This window comes from Mixophyes fleayi, chromosome 6 (genome assembly GCF_038048845.1).
Source record: "Mixophyes fleayi isolate aMixFle1 chromosome 6, aMixFle1.hap1, whole genome shotgun sequence".
Classification (NCBI taxonomy): Eukaryota; Metazoa; Chordata; class Amphibia; order Anura; family Limnodynastidae; genus Mixophyes; species Mixophyes fleayi.
In genome coordinates, this window is record NC_134407.1 from 214794760 (window position 1) to 214812810 (window position 18051).

General features: G+C 40.9%; 2 protein-coding genes across 6 annotated transcripts in view; both read right to left on the minus strand.

Moving 5' to 3' along the window:
* Positions 1 to 18051, minus strand: part of LOC142159778 (uncharacterized) — a 627000-nt gene that overhangs the window by 588587 nt on the left and 20362 nt on the right. The window lies entirely within an intron of this gene.
* LOC142159899 (uncharacterized) overlaps positions 1 to 18051 on the minus strand; it is a 335145-nt gene that overhangs the window by 314537 nt on the left and 2557 nt on the right. The window lies entirely within an intron of this gene.

The following is an 18051-nucleotide window of genomic DNA, read 5'->3' on the forward strand; positions in this document are numbered from 1 at the left end:
ATGTGCAAACTATTTTGATAATAAGGGATTGTTTCCTCTCTGTTGCAATTAAAGTTTAAGTGGGAATTTATACTCTAATCAGCACTACATGTGTCAATGTGTAAGAAAGACACAGAATTTTTGTGGAATAAATTTTTATGTACTAAGGCAAAGATAACTGATTACATAGACTCTTTCTATTTTCTGTTATATAAGACCAGCGGTTCCCAAAGAGTGCACCGCGGCTCCCAGGGGTGCCGCGGCGCTGTCACAGGAGTGCCACGGGCCAGCAGCGCAGCGCCGGGACCCAGCATGCTCCTCTCTCACACAACTTGACAAGCTGCGTGAGAGAGGAGTATGCTGGCGCCCAGCGCCGCGTGGATTTGTAAGCTGACAAGCTGCGTGAGAGAGAAGGATGGTGCCGCGCAGATTTGTAAGTTTTTGTTTTGTTTGTTTTTTCTCTGGCTGGCCCGCGGCACCCCTGTGGCAGAGGGCAGCGTGACAGGGCAGAGGAGGGGGACAGCGTGGCAGAGGGCAGAGGAGGGGGACAGCGTGGCAGAAGGCAGAGGAGGGGGACAGAGTGGCAGAGGAGGGGGGCAGCGTGGCAGAAGGCAGAGGAGGTGGACAGCAAGAGAAGGGGCAACGTGAGAGGGCAGAGGGGGCAGCGTGGCAGAGGGGACAGAGTGAGAGAGGGCAGAGGAGGCAGCGTGAGCGGGGGCAGAGTGTTTGGATGCAGAGGGGGCAGAGTGTCTGGATGCAGAGGGGGCAGAGTGTCTGGATGCAGAGGGGCATTTTTGCATACAACTAAATAAGTATTTCTGTCCTGACCTAAATACTTATTACATTTTTTTGACCCAACTACTTCTAAAACAGGACTTCTCAGTAATTATTTTGGAGGGGTGCCTTGAAAAAATTATGGAGACTCTAAGGGTGCCGCAAACTGCAAAAGTATTTGTATTAACTGTATTAGACCATTTGAGATATTTATCTTTATTGTAAAGTTCCCCAAATCGACCAATGGGTATAAAAGAAGAACAGAGATTAGTGTTTTAATATTTTTCTCACATTTATATTACCTTCCATCACCTCTTTATATTCTTATGATTTTTTTAATTGAATATGTAGTTGTATTTGAGAGGTCCGTAAGATTGTAAATGTAATCATAAAGGAATGTATTTTATATATATAAAAAAAATATTGGTAGACCTGAGTGCCCCTGTATACATTCTGGTCTTCCTGAGTTACCCTGTATACATCCTGGTCTTCCTGAGTGCTCCTGTATACATCCTGGTCTTCCTAAGTGCTCCTGTATACATTCTGGTCTTCCTGAGTGCCCCTGTATACATTCTGGTCTTCCTGAGTTACCCTGTATACATTCTGGTCTTCCTGAGTGCCCCTGTATACATTCTGGTCTTCCCAAGTGCCCCTGTATACATTCTGGTCTTCCTGAGTGCCCCTGTATACATTCTGGTCTTCCTGAGTTACCCTGTATACATCCTGGTCTTCCTGAGTGCTCCTGTATACATTCTGGTCTTCCTAAGTGCTCCTGTATACATTCTGGTCTTCCTGAGTGCCCCTGTATACATTCTGGTCTTCCTAAGTGCTCCTGTATACATTCTGGTCTTCCTGAGTGCCCCTGCATACATTCTGGTCTTGTAGTTAATTTAGTTGTAGCTTATGTTAACACTCCCTCTGAGAGTTCATGAATAAGTCACTGCACTGAAAATAAGCACATTAGAGGGTTGCAAATACAATTTGTATTAGATTGTGAAGCTGCAGAACTCAAACCACAAGCTCTGGTTACACAGTGAGCCACAGACTCAGTAAGCAACCAGCACATTTTTGTTTTCATCTGTGAATTGGTTTAATTATGTGCTGCTAGTAATTAGTTGCTAGAACATTATGCTTGTTTCAGTACTGTATAATCTGCTTAATGAGGACCAAACATAGCCAGTTTTGTCTCTGTAGGCCATCTTCTCTGAACCTGTGCTCCTTTGATCTTTCACCTTGACTCTGGCTCTTAACCTCTTTGTCTTTTGGATCACTACCCTGCTGGCTCTTGTCCACTGGTGATATTCCACTCTCCTATATGGAGGAAACATCTTGCTCACTGTGCATTTCCTCCGCTACTGAAATTCACCATTTGAACTCTACAAAACCTAACATTCTCCCTCTTAAGTCAACATACATCTGCCACAAATGCTTTAGGGTTGCAGTAAACCATTTGAAAATTCTATTTGTCTTATGATGACAAAGAATGGTATAGAGAAGCTTCAGTTTGAATTGTTCTCCGAGTGTCTGCATTAGTTAGAAACTTGGTACTCTGGATAACCTCACCCAGCTATATACATTCATCATCAACGGATGTGAGCATCACTGCCGGAATTAGTGGTGCCACTAATTCCACAGCGCTGTACAGAGAACTCACTCACATCAGTCCCTGCCCCATTGGAGGTTACAGTCATAATTCCCTAACATACACACACACACACACACACACACACGTGTCAATTTGAAAGCCAGTTAAACTACTAGTATGTTTTTGGAATGTGGGAGGAAATCGGTGCACCCGGAGAAAACCCACGCAAACACAGGGAGAACTTACAAACTCCACCTAGATAAGGCCATGTTCGGGAATCTAACGCATTACCCCAGTGCTGTGAGGCAGAAGTGCTAACCACTAAGCCACTGTGCTGCACTAACACATAATCACATTGCAGATGTATATGCCTGTTACTCACAGTTCATTAGCAGAAAAGTATTGAAGCATTGCATGTTCTTATGGGTCAGCTTATTGAAGCTGGCCATTACCTCCACGTTTAAGGCCATAACCTCTGGCTCATCATGTAGAAGGTCCCTCCTAACTCTGAGCCGCTCCCTCCAGGTACATAGTGGTGACTAGTTCACTAGGCTCAGGAAATGGGCCCCTACTCTGGGCACAGTTGCTGGAGCAATGATTGCCCAGGCTGCCAGCACCAGAAACATCTGTACCAGTCTGGTAATTGAATGTTCAGATTCATGGAGTAGGTGGGAGGTTGGTCAGGCCCAGTAGGGTAATGAATATAGAACCCATAAAGGTACATACTTGGGACATTTGGTATGACACCTGGAAGCGCTGTGGACCAGGGCAGCATTCTGCCAGAATATTTGACCCTCCTATTTACTGATCTCATGAGGTAAGGGAATAAGTCTTTTGGAAGAACTGCTTGAGAACTGATTTATGGCGTTTCACTTGGTCCAGCATTGTGTGATGTTAAGCTAAAGTATAGCGGCATATTCATTGTGAGTATTAGTGACAGCCTTGTCCATGATCCTGAACCAGCTCCTGTGAGTCTAAGGGAAAGCAGCAAAAGGGATAAGTAATGCTGGCCTGATCTTGATATAATCGTCCTACATTGGTAGACTTAATGTATTGTATGCTGGGCCTCGTGTACCAGGACATGGTGGGTTTTAATATTTGTCATTGCTTCATTAAATGGAGGAATTGCCTTGTATCACAACCTCAGCAGCAATCATTCTAAGTAGGCTAAGAACTGGTGATGATAGTGGGTGTGGATACTAGATGGGACCTTACGAGTAGTTTCTGTCATACAGGCGTGTTCTCTCTCAGATGTGTGGTGTCCTAGTTCCTGATGGAGGGTGATGGACTTGATGTTCTGCTTGTTAATTACTATGCAAAAAAATGTGTCCAGTACGGAAGATGTGAAAAAGACCACACAGGTTTGTGGTGCAGTAAGGATGGTAAGCTGTTGCACCTACACATTTGTACCCTGCTTTGGCACAACTTAGCCATGGTTTAACACACTTATCAAATGGCCAAACTGATTCGTGCTTACTGGTATCCCCCATGATTTTCTACACTAGCCACATAATTCTGTGCTAGCTCTTTTTACCTGTTTACAGACAAATACTGAATGCACTGTTCCTACAGTACCAGCAAACCTCCCAGCTACAGAGTGACCAGGTAATCCAGATTTACTTTATTCAACTCTGAAAAGAAGATTGCAATATGTTTTGGTTTGTGTAGATTTAGTTTCTGGTTGGTGGAAGATTTGCCAGTAGCCACAGCAAACATAACTGCAACGAAGATAGTTCAGGAATGTGTGTGTGCAGATACAGGTTAGCACAAGTGATATCCTCAGACCAAGGTACACAGTTCACAGGTAAAGTGTTTCAACTGATGTGTGATCTGATGGGCATAAAACAACAGTTATACACCATATACCATCCACAAGTGAGTGGAAAGGTTAAAACATATAACCAGGTTAAATTGACTAAAATTATGACGGAAACTGGTCTTACCTTTCCAGAAGCATTGGCCCTTGTGTTACATAGTGTAATGTTTCTTTTGTCGCTACCAATAAACATTGTCCAATGCGATTATTGTGGGTCCAACGCACAAAGAGATTTAATAGCAAAAGATAGCAGGATTTACAGTAAGCCATGATGACACATAAAAGGTATAACAATAAACAGGAAAGTATAAACCGAATACATTACATTAAGCCAGCGTTTCCCCTGGGCCCATGTTCAGATATAGTCATGTTGTCTGTTGTCAGGAAGAGAGGAAGAAGACACTGGCCCAGGGAGCTTATATGCAGTTTCATATAAGCAAAGAAGGAAACAGTGCTGGAACCAATAGCCAATAACATGAATGAGTTCATGAAATGGTAAAAACTGATTTATTGGATTATCAAAACAGTTACAATGGATCCTCAGTCCACCAGAAAAACTGATCATGCAATGTGGATATTGTAATCAATATATATTTTTTATTAAAACAGATATGTAAATTTAAAATGTGATATCACTACTCAACATACAATGTAAACACAATACCGATAAACTGAGATATGATATCTCTGATGAAGTTGCCCGCTGGCAACGAAACGTGTAACATTGGCTCCTATGTCTTCTTGTGATTAATCATTTATGCCGTCTTAAGTGTCTGGAGATGTCAAGACTATTACAGCTGTAAGAATCTTCACAAGATTTTAACTTTTTTGATATTCTATTTTGTGATTACGGGGACGCAGACCCCGTGCATTGGTCCCCACGTTCACTACCATAATTCTGCGCCAAAAGAATTTATTTTTTCTAGATTTATTGGATTACAGACATAAAAACATTAAATATAGTTATATACTCCAAATGGTAATATCACATCGCCTGAATACATATATACTAATATAGGCTCAATGTGAACCCGATACAAGCTTATATGCAGTTTCAGTTAACAAAAACAGTGATGATGTCACGAATACATACAGATAACACCCAGAGAGTTCTTCATTGGTTCAGGGTTAACAATGTTCCAGATATCTGCTGGTCATATATTCATTTGATCCTTTCCAAGGGTGGAGTGGGAGGCAAAATACTCCAACAGTTGCCTACGTGTCTTCCCGCTGAATAACCAGTTCAAACTGACCCATAAACAAAGTACTTTTGAGTATTAATCTCATATTGCTCATAACTTGCGAAAGCTAGATGCGATCGCTACTCTGTGCGTGCACACACAATCACTGCCCAGGTATCCAATAAACCTAGTTATTGGATGAGTTCACATTTTCCCCCTGCAAAAGGAAAGACACCTTTATGTGCAGTACCAGTTACCTGGGGGTAAATGTATCATACTCAGGTATCTTCAACTCGCGGGAGTTCGGCGAGACGACAGCTAAAATTTAAAACGGCGCTGCCTTGTAAAAGCAAGTTTCCCTTTACAAGGCAGCGCCGCTTTAAATTTTAGCTGTCACCTCGCCGAACTCCCGCGAGTTGAAGAATCCATAGTATGATACATTTAACCCCTGGACTAAAATAGCAGAGCAGTGGGATACAAATAACAGAACCTGTGTCCAGTTTAACCCCACATACCACCCACAGTGTCAGTGTTTAGGAGCCAGAGATTAGATCATTTAATTTCATATTAAGTAATATGATTGTTGAAATTGCTGATTGTAACAATACTAATGTATCATTAATTTTATTAAGTAATATAAAGAATGACCATATTTAATGTTACTATGACCTGTCTAGAACCTGAGTGTAACTCTTCCTACAAAATGGAATGTTTGAAATGGTACAAAGCCAAGCCATAAGTTGTGGGGTCTCATTTGTGTTGCCGCAGGGGGTGTAATTTGTGTATGGAAAAAGGGCTTACTCTTAAGTTACCCACTGGGGATAATGGGACTTGTTTCCTCAGCGCTGTTATCCTCGCAATATTAATACAATATAATTTGGCAGAAGAATCTACATAACAGAAAGCAGGAGTATGTAAATTAATATGCTAATACTGCAATACTTTTATTTCTGACCAACATGACGTGGTTGAAGGACATTTATCAAAAATGAGTGAACTACAGGAAGAAGCAAGGGAACTTGGTAAAACATGTTATGCACATTCTGTCGCTATCCAATAATGATTGTCGAATCTCGATTTGTGTTTCCAACGCACAAAGATTTATTATCCAAAAGTAGCAGAATAATTCAGGCGAAATATAATAAGTACAGCCGTTACTTATCGCAGGCGCTCTGGATCCAGTGAACAGTCATTCAGGTCTGAAGTCTGTGGTCAAAGATGACTGAACACTAGATGAAAAGCTCCGGCTTATATGCAAACAGAAATACAGTAAAACAATGCAGATGGTGTAGCTTGCTTCTATTGGTCCAGGTTTCAGGAAGGTCCAGGGTGTTGCAGATCATAGGCTAGTTCAAACCAAAATATCCAAAGGTGGGGGTCATCTCTCCAGGGGATGTGCTCCAACTTTCCCGCCAAGAATCCAGTCTCAACTAGTCTATTAGCATTTTATAGTCAGTATTACTTTAACATTTATTCCCTAACATCACTAACTAGAGTATGCAATGTGTGATATCTTCGGCGAAGGAACCGGACAACTGCTGATGAATAGGGGATTAAAATGATACCAGACATGACACATTTCCTTTAACCTGTACCATGTTTTACTAACATGCATATAACTTATAATATTAAACATAAATACTACTATATTTTGATATAAATAACTATGTGTTGCAACTACAATTAATGTGTACTAATTACAAATGTGTGTGTTTGTGCGAATGTATATAAAAGTGTAAAAAATGTTGTTGCCACGTGTTGCGGCTGGATACGCCCTTCCACTCCGTAGCGTGCTCAACGCATCTTTTCAGACAAAGACAACCAAGTTTGCTCGATATAAATTGAAATGACTTTATCCAATTTGCTGACTTCGACAAACAACATGGGATCCCTTCTCATGGCTTGTCAGGATTATCTAAACTAATGTCAGGTATAATACAATGTATAGTAATGGGTCTTGTGGTCTGTAACTTTAGCCCGGGGGGGCAAGCACTCAACACCGGCCAAAAATTAGCGGCCCAGCGTCATCAGATTTTTTGAAGCAAAGGGATTGTTTTTCCTTCACCATATATACTAATAGTGTTATTATTTGTTTTAGGACTAACCTAAAACAAATAATATGAGGGGTGGCACTAGGAAAAGCACTAGGTGTCAATCTGACACCCTTGCCCAGAGCTGGATTAATGCTCTGGGGGGCCTGGACACTTTAGACAGGGGCCCCAATGATGTAAAATGGTTATCATTTTGGACAAATTGTATACAATACACAGGCAATACTGTGTGCACTACTTTGTGCAATACTGTGTACACACTGCACTGCCTTCAATAGCAGTACAGTGTGAAGTGGGACATACCTCCCAACTGTCCAAATCCTGACTAAGCAAGACTGGTCACCCAAATTCGGGACTGTCCCTCCAGATTCAGGACATTGGCAGACTGTCCTGCACTCTCCTAGCTGTTCTTGTCACTTTCACCACTTGTGGTGTCTTTAGCTCATTTGCTGGTTGTCTAAATCCTAGAATGTTGAGGGCCCTATTTTAAAAAAAATGGGTACATGAGATTTAGAAAACTAGCCCCAGTGTTAAATCAGTAGCACACTAGTTTTAGAATTAGGCCTCCCTCCACCCCCAACATTAAAATACTAATATTCACATTTGCTTAATAGATCTATTTCCCTCCAACCAGCCCCAACATTAACTTAATAGTATTCCCATTTAATATATAATCATTTTTCCCTCCCTCCAAACAGCCCCAGCAATAAATTAAATCGCATTTACGTTTAATATAACCATTTCCCACAACTATCACCGGCATTAAATAATTCATAATTTCACAATTAATAAATAGCCCTCCTCCCCAAAATCAGTCCCATATTCAATTAATAGTCCCAAACCACCTCACCATAAATTAACAGGACAAAAAATATTGGTAGACCTGAGTGCCCCCGTATACATTCTGGTCTTCCTGAGTGTCCCTGTATACATTCTGGTCTTCCTGAGTGCACCTGTATACATTCTGGTCTTCTTGAGTGCCCCTGTATAAATTCTGGTCTTCCTGAGTGCCCCTGCATACATTCTGGTCTTGTAGTTAATTTAGTTGTAGCTTATGTTAACACTCCCTCTGAGAGTTCATGAATAAGTCACTGCACTGAAAATAAGCACATTAGAGGGTTGCAAATACAATTTGTATTAGATTGTGAAGCTGCAGAACTCAAACCACAAGCTCTGGTTACACAGTGAGCCACAGACTCAGTAAGCAACCAGCACATTTTTGTTTTCATCTGTGAATTGGTTTAATTATGTGCTGCTAGTAATTAGTTGCTAGAACATTATGCTTGTTTCAGTACTGTATAATCTGCTTAATGAGGACCAAACATAGCCAGTTTTGTCTCTGTAGGCCATCTTCTCTGAACCTGTGCTCCTTTGATCTTTCACCTTGACTCTGGCTCTTAACCTCTTTGTCTTTTGGATCACTACCCTGCTGGCTCTTGTCCACTGGTGATATTCCACTCTCCTATATGGAGGAAACATCTTGCTCACTGTGCATTTCCTCCGCTACTGAAATTCACCATTTGAACTCTACAAAACCTAACATTCTCCCTCTTAAGTCAATATACATCTGCCACAAATGCTTTAGGGTTGCAGTAAACCACTTGAAAATTCTATTTGTCTTATGATGACAAAGAATGGTATAGAGGAGCTTCAGTTTGAATTGTTCTCAGAGTGTCTGCATTAGTTAGAAACTTGGTACTCTGGATAACCTCACCCAGCTATATACATTCATCATCAACGGATGTGAGCATCACTGCCGGAATTAGTGGTGCCACTAATTCCACAGCGCTGTACAGAGAACTCACTCACATCAGTCCCTGCCCCATTGGAGGTTACAGTCATAATTCCCTAACATACACACACACACACACACACACACACACACGTGTCAATTTGAAAGCCAGTTAAACTACTAGTATGTTTTTGGAATGTGGGAGGAAATCGGAGCACCCGGAGAAAACCCACGCAAACACAGGGAGAACTTACAAACTCCACCTAGATAAGGCCATGTTCGGGAATCTAACGCATTACCCCAGTGCTGTGAGGCAGAAGTGCTAACCACTAAGCCACTGTGCTGCACTAACACATAATCACATTGCAGATGTATATGCCTATTACTCACAGTTCATTAGTAGAAAAGTATTGAAGCATTGCATGTTCTTATGGGTCAGCTTATTGAAGCTGGCCATTACCTCCACGTTTAAGGCCATAACCTCTGGCTCATCATGTAGAAGGTCCCTCCTAACTCTGAGCCGCTCCCTCCAGGTACATAGTGGTGACTAGTTCACTAGGCTCAGGAAATGGGCCCCTACTCTGGGCACAGTTGCTGGAGCAATGATTGCCCAGGCTGCCAGCACCAGAAACATCTGTACCAGGCTGGTAATTGAATGTTCAGATTCATGGAGTAGGTGGGAGGTTGGTCAGGCCCAGTAGGGTAATGAATATAGGACCCATAAAGGTACATACTTGGGACATTTGGTATGACTCTTGGAAGCGCTGTGGACCAGGGCAGCATTCTGCCAGAATATTTGACCCTCCTATTTACTGATCTCATGAGGCAAGGGAATAAGTCTTTTGGAAGAACTGCTTGAGAACTGATTTATGGCGTTTCACTTGGTCCAGCATTGTGTGATGTTAAGCTAAAGTATAGCGGCATATTCATTGTGAGTATTAGTGACAGCCTTGTCCATGATCCTGAACCAGCTCATGTGAGTCTAAGGGAAAGCAGCAAAAGGGATAAGTAACGCTGGCCTGATCTTGATATAATCGTCCCACATTGGTAAACTTAATGTATTGTATGCTGGGCCTCGTGTACCAGGACATGGTGGGTTTTAATATTTGTCATTGCTTCATTAAATGGAGGAATTGCCTTGTATCACAACCTCAGCAGCAATCATTCTAAGTAGGCTAAGAACTGGTGATGATAGTGGGTGTGGGTACTAGATGGGACCTTACAAGTAGTTTCTGTCATACAGGCGTGTTCTCTCTCAGATGTGTGGTGTCCTAGTTCCTGATGGAGGGTGATGGACTTGATGTTCTGCTTGTTAATTACTATGCAAAAAAATGTGTCCAGTACGGAAGATGTGAAAAAGACCACACAGGTTTGTGGTGCAGTAAGGATGGTAAGCCTGTTGCACCTACACATTTGTACCCTGCTTTGGCACAACTTAGCCATGGTTTAACACACTTATCAAATGGCCAAACTGATTCGTGCTTACTGGTATCCCCCATGATTTTCTACACTAGCCACATAATTCTGTGCTAGCTCTTTTTACCTGTTTACAGACAAATACTGAATGCACTGTTCCTACAGTACCAGCAAACCTCCCAGCTACAGAGTGACCAGGTAATCCAGATTTACTTTATTCAACTCTGAAAAGAAGATTGCAATATGTTTTGGTTTGTGTAGATTTAGTTTCTGGTTGGTGGAAGATTTGCCAGTAGCCACAGCAAACATAACTGCAACGAAGATAGTTCAGGAATGTGTGTGTGCAGATACAGGTTAGCACAAGTGATATCCTCAGACCAAGGTACACAGTTCACAGGTAAAGTGTTTCAACTGATGTGTGATCTGATGGGCATAAAACAACAGTTATACACCATATACCATCCACAAGTGAGTGGAAAGGTTAAAACATATAACCAGGTTAAATTGACTAAAATTATGACGGAAACTGGTCTTACCTTTCCAGAAGCATTGGCCCTTGTGTTACATAGTGTAATGTTTCTTTTGTCGCTACCAATAAACATTGTCCAATGCGATTATTGTGGGTCCATTGCACAAAGAGATTTAATAGCAAAAGATAGCAGGATTTACAGTAAGCCATGATGACACATAAAAGGTATAACAATAAACAGGAAAGTATAAACCGAATACATTACATTAAGCCAGCGTTTCCCCTGGGCCCATGTTCAGATATAGTCATGTTGTCTGTTGTCAGGAAGAGAGGAAGAAGACACTGGCCCAGGGAGCTTATATGCAGTTTCATATAAGCAAAGAAGGAAACAGTGCTGGAACCAATAGCCAATAACATGAATGAGTTCATGAAATGGTAAAAACTGATTTATTGGATTATCAAAACAGTTACAATGGATCCTCAGTCCACCAGAAAAACTGATCATGCAATGTGGATATTGTAATCAATATATATTTTTTATTAAAACAGATATGTAAATTTAAAATGTGATATCACTACTCAACATACAATGTAAACACAATACCGATAAACTGAGATATGATATCTCTGATGAAGTTGCCCGCTGGCAACGAAACGTGTAACATTGGCTCCTATGTCTTCTTGTGATTAATCATTTATGCCGTCTTAAGTGTCTGGAGATGTCAAGACTATTACAGCTGTAAGAATCTTCACAAGATTTTAACTTTTTTGATATTCTATTTTGTGATTACGGGGACGCAGACCCCGTGCATTGGTCCCCACGTTCACTACCATAATTCTGCGCCAAAAGAATTTATTTTTTCTAGATTTATTGGATTACAGACATAAAAACATTAAATATAGTTATATACTCCAAATGGTAATATCACATCGCCTGAATACATATATACTAATATAGGCTCAATGTGAACCCGATACAAGCTTATATGCAGTTTCAGTTAACAAAAACAGTGATGATGTCACGAATACATACAGATAACACCCAGAGAGTTCTTCATTGGTTCAGGGTTAACAATGTTCCAGATATCTGCTGGTCATATGTTCATTTGATCCTTTCCAAGGGTGGAGTGGGAGGCAAAATACTCCAACAGTTGCCTACGTGTCTTCCCGCTGAATAACCAGTTCAAACTGACCCATAAACAAAGTACTTTTGAGTATTAATCTCATATTGCTCATAACTTGCAAACGCTAGATGCGAACGCTACTCTGTCGAAACCGGGTTAATAATGGTGAAATAAGCTTTAATATGAGACCTTTTAGAGGACTTGAACCATAAATAGCTTTACTATAGTTTTATCTATGTATAATAACCTCTAATATATTTTACTAATAAATAAATGTGGATTTGGAATCTTAATAAATGTGTACTTTTTACAAGTGTAAGTGCGAATGTAAATGTGTGTTATTAATCTGTGCAATTGCGTGATTACACGTGACGTATTAATCGCCAACACACGGTAAAACAATATTAATAAATTTAGTTTACTTTATCCAATTATTTGACTTCCACAGGCCACCCTTTGAGAGTATACCCAACACTCACACCCTTAAGTTTTATTGCAGGATCTCAGTAGTACCTTTCATTCTCTGTAATGTATGTCCCCCTTAGTATGTCACACTGTCTGTGGATATAAGTTAGGTTACCATAAAAAGTCATAATTCTAGAAACCACTTTTTTTTCTACGGAAATCCTTTTGTATGCCCTTCACCCACATATGTAATACATTATCTGGAAGGATACAAGGTACAATATAATATGTTATATCAATACAGAATATTCTAATAAAGTTCCTCATGCCTAGGATGTCCATCTGTCCTTGTGGCGTACTAATCGAAATTGCACGGTAAAGCAATATTAATCAATTTAGTTTACTTCATTGAATTACCTGACTTCCACAATAGCATAAGGGTTACTCCCAGAGGACCCTTGCATAATTCCCCTTATGAAAATCTGGGAAAATCCCTGAAGTTGCAAACGGTCCTTTACCAGACTTACCTTCAGGAAATGACTTGACTCTTAAGTATTTGGCTCCAATGAGCAGACAAATACGACAAATTCATGATACACTGCTTTCTACTCATCCACCTGATATTGACAAATATCATTATTTAAATACAGGTGACCGTGTGACGATAAAGGTGTTTGTGAGACGAGTAAGACTGTCTGATCGTTGGGAAGGTCCTTACCAGGATCTCCTGACATCGTAAAACTCAGACAATTTGGGAAAGAAATCAACATGGATACATACCTCATTACAAGAAGGTAATTTTTCCACCCTCCTCTACAGGATAAAGCAGACATTGTTACAGACACTTCCCCCAATCTTTTCACGACAACAACTGCAAGTAATAGCAATTTAGAGGGGCACAATAAAGCCCAGCCTTGAGTTGCATTAAACAATCAGCACCAGGTAGCTCTGGGGGTACCAAAAGTTCCCAGCTGTGAAGAAAAGCAATGCATTTGTTAACTCAGATAATTAGATAATGAACTTTGGGCATGTTTGGCAGCTTAGACCATCTTTGCCAGAGGAATCAACCTTATGTGGATGCATATTGCATGTTTGCTGTGACTCTTTTAAAGTAAATAAAACGACAAGTTGGGAAAAGAGACGTGTTGGGAAGGGGGGGGGGGGTTTGCGTGCACACACAATCACTGCCCAGGTATCCAATAAACCTAGTTGTTGGATGAGTTCACATTTTCCCCCTGCAAAAGGAAAGACACCTTTATGTGCAGAACCAGTTACCTGGGGGTAAATGTATCATACTCCGGTGTCTTCAACTCGCGGGAGTTCGGTGAGATGGCAGCTAAAATTTAAAGCGGCGCTGCCTTGTAAAAGCAAGTTTCCCTTTACAAGGCAGCGCCGCTTTAAATTTTAGCTGTCATCTCGCCGCACTTCCGCGAGTTGAAGAATCCATAGTATGATACATTTACCCCCTGGTCTAAAATAGCAGAGCAGTGGGATACAAATAACAGAACCTGTGTCCAGTTTAACCCCACATACCACCCACAGTGTCAGTGTTTAGGAGCCAGAGATTGGATCATTTAATTTCATATTAAGTAATATGATTGTTGAAATTGCTGATTGTAACAATACTAATGTATCATTAATTTTATTAAGAAGTAATATAAAGAATGACCATATTTAATGTTACTATGACCTGTCTAGAACCTGAGTGTAACTCTTCCTACAAAATGGAATGTTTGAAATGGTACAAAGCAATCCAAGCCATAAGTTGTGGGGTCTCATTTGTGTTGCCGCAGGGGTTGTAATTTGTGTATGGAAAAAGGGCTTACTCTTAAGTTACCCACTGGGGATAATGGGACTTGTTTCCTCGGCGCTGTTATCCTCGCAATATTAATACAATATAATTTGGCAGAAGAATCTACGTAACAGAAAGCAGGAGTATGTAAATTAATATGCTAATACTGCAATACTTTTATTTCTGACCAACATGACGTGGTTGAAGGACATTTATCAAAAATGAGTGAACTACAGGAAGAAGCAAGGGAACTTGGTAAAACATGTTATGCACGTTCTGTCGCTATCCAATAATGATTGTCGAATCTCGATTTGTGTTTCCAACGCACAAAGATTTATTATCCAAAAGTAGCAGAATAATTCAGGCGAAATATTAATAAGTACAGCCGTTACTTATCGCAGGCGCTCTGGATCCAGTGAACAGTCATTCAGGTCTGAAGTCTGTGGTCAAAGATGACTGAACACTAGATGAAAAGCTCCAGCTTATATGCAAACAGAAATACAGTAAAACAATGCAGATGGTGTGGCTTGCTTCTATTGGTCCAGGTTTCAGGAAGGTCCAGGGTGTTGCAGATCATAGGCTAGTTCAAACCAAAATATCCAAAGGTGGGGGTCATCTCTTCAGGGGATGTGCTCCAACTTTCCTGCCAAGATTCCAGTCTCAACTAGTCTATTAGCATTTATTAGTCAGTATTACTTTAACATTTATTCCCTAACATCGCTAACTAGAGTATGCAATGTGTGATCTCTTCGGCGAAGGAACCGGACAACTGCTAATGAATAGGGGATTAAAATGATACCAGACATGACACATTTTCTTTAACCTGTACCATGTTTTACTAACATGCATATAACTTATATTATTAAACATAAATACTACTATATTTTGATATAACTATGTGTTGCAACTACAATTAATGTGTACTAATTACAAATGTGTGTTTGTGCGAATGTATATAAAAGTGAAAAAAATGTTATTGCCACGTGTTGCGGCTGGATACGCCCTTCCACTCCGTAGCGTGCTCAACGCATCTTTTCAGACAAAGACAACCAAGTTTGCTCTATATGAATTGAAATGACTTTATCCAATTTGCTGACTTCGACAAACAACATGGGATCCCTTCTCATGGCTTGTCAGGATTATCTAAACTAATGTCAGGTATAATACAATGTATAGTAATGGGTCTTGTGGTCTGTAACTTTAGCCCGGGGGGGCAAGCACTCAACACCGGCCAAAAATTAGCGGCTCAGCGTCATCAGATTTTTGAAGCAAAGGGATTGTTTTTCCTTCACCATATATACTAATAGTGTTATTGTTTGTTTTAGGACTAACCTAAAACAAATAATATGAGGGGTGGCACTAGGAAAAGCACTAGGTGTCAATCTGACACCCTTGCCCAGAGCTGGATTAATGCTCTGGGGGGCCTGGACACTTTAGACAGGGGCCCCAATGATGTAAAATGGTTATCATTTTGGACAAATTGTATACAATACACAGGCAATACTGTGTGCACTACTTTGTGCAATACTGTGTACACACTGCACTGCCTTCAAGAGCAGTACAGTGTGAAGTGGGACATACCTCCCAACTGTCCAAATCCTGACTAAGCAAGACTGGTCACCCAAATTCGGGACTGTCCCTCCAGATTCAGGACAGTTGGCAGACTGTCCTGCACTCTCCTACCTGTTCTTGTCACTTTCACCACTTGTGGTGTCTTTAGCTCATTTGCTGGTTGTCTAAATCCTAAAATGTTGAGGGCCCTATTTAAAAAAAAATGGGTACATGAGATTTAGAAAACTAGCCCGTGTTAAATCAGTAGCACACAAGTTTTAGAATTAGGCCTCCCTCCACCCCCAACATTAAAATACTAATATTCACATTTTCTAAATAGATCTATTTCCCTCCAACCAGCCCCAACATTAACTTAATAGTATTCCCATTTAATAAATAATCATTTTTCCCTCCCTCCAAACAGCCCCAGCAATAAATTAAATCGCATTTACGTTTAATATAACCATTTCCCACAACTATCACCAACATTAAATAATTCATAATTTCACAATTAATAAATAGCCCTCCTCCCCAAAATCAGTCCCATATTCAATTAATAGTCCCAAACCACCTCACCATAAATTAACAGGACCCAATATTAAATTAAATTGCCCCACCATCACCCCACAAATAAAATAGCATTCATTAAATAATTAGCCCCCACCTGCACTCCACCATTAAATAGCCTACCTCCCACACTATATTAAGACCCCCCCCCTTCCCTCACATATATTAACATACTGCCTCCACACACACATTATATTTATATACTGCCCCCCCACACACACACACACTATATATATATATATATATATATATATATACTGCCCACACACGCACACAATATATATATACTGCCCACAATATATATGTACTGCCCACACACAAACTCTATAGTTATATACTGAACACACACACACACCACCCACACTTACCTTATTCCACCGGCAGTTCACACATGGGACGGCACCTGTCACATGGTGCGCGTCCCATGTGATGAGCCATAGAGAGGGGAGGGAGGGGCCACGGCCAACAGTCAAAGGTGGCTCGTCCCGGAGTAGAGGCCAGCCACCAGATAATATAGACTTGGGCCGGTTCATGCACCGGCCTAAAATAGGACTTTTCTGTCTGGCCCGGGGAGGCATGCGCCCCCCTGCCCAGCCCGCCCCTGTCTAAGTTCTAAATTACTTAAAGAGCTGAGTTTGCAGGTCATAGTCCACTGCACTCGTTTAGGAAAAACATGGCTTTAAAAGACACGTCAATAATGTGAAGAAGCAGCACAAACTGAGACTCATAAAGAGCCACAAAATCAATGATAGTCTCCAACTTGATTCTTAATAAAAGGAAAATGAATGCTATCATTCTTACATGGTTCTATTGATTGTGCAATTGTAAGTTGCCTTCCTATAATACTTGGTGTATTATCCAAGCAAGGATGGAAAAAGCTGAAATTCCAGGAAAAAGAAAACAGGTCTGAATATCCTGCAGGCCAGTTAGGTTATATTGGAGATATAGGAGGGTGGAATTGTGTTTAGTTGAATAACAATCTGAATAGAACATGGAGTTTATCAGCAATATTGTACATAGATCTTTTTATGAATTGTGTTTTGTTAGAGATGAGTAGGTTTATGCAAAATATTCTTCTTGCATCTAGGTATGTGCTTATGCTTAAGCGTATTACAGTATTTATATCCTATTGGTAAAGTGTCCTGTGCGCTTGTATCTTGTTTTTGCTTATGCGGTATGTACTGACAGCTGTTTTTAAAAGAAGGGTGTGAAAGGATGAACCTCCTATGCCACCCTGCTTGTTGTGCTGCTGGGCACCGTCTGGGCTTGCCTTGTCACCGTCCCTTTCTCCCAAATGCACCCATTATCTGCAGTAGGAGGGGCTTTTGCTGTTGCCACCACTAGGCTCCTTAGCGGCACCTAGAACCACGTCCTTCTGGATAACTCTCGTTGCTAGTGTACCCCCTTGCTGGTACCCCTGACCTCTTGTCTTTAGATCAGGGTTGCTGTGAATGGTTCCCCCTGGCCTACCACACTGGCCAGAGCTGCATGGTAGTGAGCAGAGCATTGGTACTAGATGCTGGGTCCCAACCTCAGAACAGCCAGATAACGGATTAGATTGGGTTTAATTTGTAGGTCACAGGAATTACAGCAGTTAAGTAGGCGTCAA